The sequence below is a fragment of the Electrophorus electricus genome, chromosome 19 (genome assembly GCF_013358815.1).
Source record: "Electrophorus electricus isolate fEleEle1 chromosome 19, fEleEle1.pri, whole genome shotgun sequence".
Classification (NCBI taxonomy): domain Eukaryota; kingdom Metazoa; phylum Chordata; class Actinopteri; order Gymnotiformes; family Gymnotidae; genus Electrophorus; species Electrophorus electricus.
This window is the reverse complement of record NC_049553.1, coordinates 9,320,820-9,323,319: the sequence shown is the minus strand read 5'-3', so window position 1 is coordinate 9,323,319 and position 2,500 is coordinate 9,320,820. Positions and strand designations below refer to the sequence as shown.

General features: G+C 44.5%; 1 protein-coding gene across 2 annotated transcripts in view; it reads left to right on the top strand.

Annotated features, from left to right (window-relative positions):
- Positions 1-2,500, top strand: part of kdm6ba (lysine (K)-specific demethylase 6B, a) — a 72,917-nt gene that overhangs the window by 13,871 nt on the left and 56,546 nt on the right. The window lies entirely within an intron of this gene.

Genomic DNA, 2,500 nt, shown 5'->3' with positions numbered 1-2,500 from the left:
GTATGTGTGTGTTGGAGGGGGTTATATGGGTGTTATAGGGTCCCCTCACTTTACATAGGGAAGCATACTCATACACACCTTTACACAGAATCTTTCTGTTGGCGTTAAGTAAAGCTTTTCTATTAGAACCCAAGTTTGTCACAGTTGTGGCATGTGCCACATCTGTGACATTAGTGGAAGTGAAGGATGCAGTGTGACCAGACAGTCAGAGATGCTTAGTGTTCTGGTTCTAAGCTGAGCTGCTTTCAGCTTGTTGAGGGAAACGTGGCTGCGTCTTGTCTCGCCACCAACTGAGAGAACCCAACCCGGCACAAGAGAAACAGACCTGCGAGAAATGGAGAAAATTTAAAGAAAGATTATTACTAAAATTTTCAGTTCAGGAAAACCATCAGTCATATTAAGAATTCTGATAACAAAAACACGTTCCCAAACAAGATCCCAAGTCCACGTGTGTGATTTTACCTATGATCTATCTGACTGGAGGTGTGTTTTAGTGTGACCAAATGTCGCAACGAAGACACCACAACCATTTTTTAATTGGCCCCACAAGGAAATGTTGTTTATTTGTTTTCATAAAGGAAATACAAATTTAAAAAGCTGAAAGGTTTCCTTTTGGTCTGTGGTTAAAGTGTAGGCATAGACATAATATTATTTATCTACAGAAAGACACAAATGAATGGAAATGAATCCACAGAGGCAGTTATACAAGGCAGTGTCTGGGTCCATTACATCCATATGGTCTTGAGCAAATCTATCAGCCATGCCACCTTTTGTTTTAGTTGCTTGAAAAACCCCAAGTACCCATATGTGATGTGTCTAACTCCTAAAGAATCTAGAGAAGGTCATTAATGTGGCAGTTAATTAGCTGCTGAGGATGAGCTTGTAGCCCAAAGCTTCGTGGAAATGCTGTCATTACTTTTAATTACCTGCTCTTAATATTGATGGCCCTAAAAATGGCTTTGTGTGAATGGAGTCGACAGACAAACTCGTATGGACACACACACACACACACACACACACACACACACACACACACACACACACACACACACACCCACCCCTCTTCGACGCTCTTGTGTGAACAGTGTATTGGACTGTGATAGATGAGCACTTTGGGGACCCTGCACATGACCGTGGAGTCGTCTGTGTCGTGTGCTTTACGGAGACCAGTCTAGTCACATTGTTTTCCCTGCAGCAGGGCTGGAGAGAGACTGAGACACTCCTCATCTCCTCTCTGAGCCCACCAACAATGGACTCTCTCTCTCCTTTTTCTCTCGGTTTCTGTCCCTCTCTCTCTCTCTCTCTCTCTCTCTCTCTCTCTCTCTCTCTCTCTCTTTCCCTTTTTAGGCTGCATATAGATATCTCCACCTATTCAGGTTTCTCTCAGATAAGAGTCTGTAACAGGCTTAAGACTAACACCCTTACAAGAGATTTTCACAATCTGTTCTTCACACATTCTCTGTACATTTTGTGTTGGTTTAGTGTGTGTGTGTGTAACCTTTTGAGGAAATAAAACACCCTGAGACACTAACTGAAATATATTTTATTAACAGAGGCTGTGTTGAATTTGTGGATGACCATATTGTTTACGTGCTTGGCTTTGCTCCAGAGCACTGTCACTTCTGATGTAAAATTGTCAGAGTTTGTCCAGACCATGCTGTATACATAATCATGTCATGTGTCTGTGAGACCTGAGAGACTGTTGCAGGTGGAAAAGCAGTGTTCTCACTAGGATGTGGTGGAATTCTAATCCATTTTGTGTGAGGTACTCCAAATGCTAGTGCCTGGGGCAAAGGTGTTCACCATTGGTATGTCAATATGTATTGTTCCACTTCTTGAGGCTTGGCTCGATGTGATGAAAAATCTTACAGTTCATTGTGAGAAATGCTGGTGTCCAGTTAGGATATTCCTGTGTTTTACCACTGCCCTGTGCTCTATAGTCCAGACCCCAATGCTGACGTGGTGTGTGTGCCTTGCTTCTGGCCTGAGTGGAATGTAAGTTGGTGTGTGTTTGTGTTTGTGCATCTGCATTTATGTCTGTGTGTCTGCTCTTGAGCAGGGCCTCCATAAAGAAGTGACAGGTTTAACCATGCATCTCCTTGCTGGAGTGCGCGTGTGTGTGCCGGTGTGTGCGGTGCGTGCCTCTCTGTTTTCTTCACAGGCCACCTCTAGGCCAGGAGCAGTCTTCAGTTGCCATGGCGAACATGGAATCCAAAAAGACCAGCTCCCCTTGAAGCTGAGAACTGTGTAGGCATCTCATTGGTGGAAGGGTCCTGCATGGGATTGTGATGTGTGCTGTCAACTAGCCAATAGGGCACAGACTAAGCTAGGGCTGTTGCTAAGGGGAGTTTCTTGGAAAGGAGTCAGCTGGGTGTCTCCCTCTCTCTCTCTCTCTCTCTGCCCTCATTGACTCTGTCCCCCTCTCTCTCTCTCTCCTGCTTTCCTGTCTCTTTTTTTGCACTTCTACACGTGCAGAGGGGGAAAGAGCACATGTTGAAAA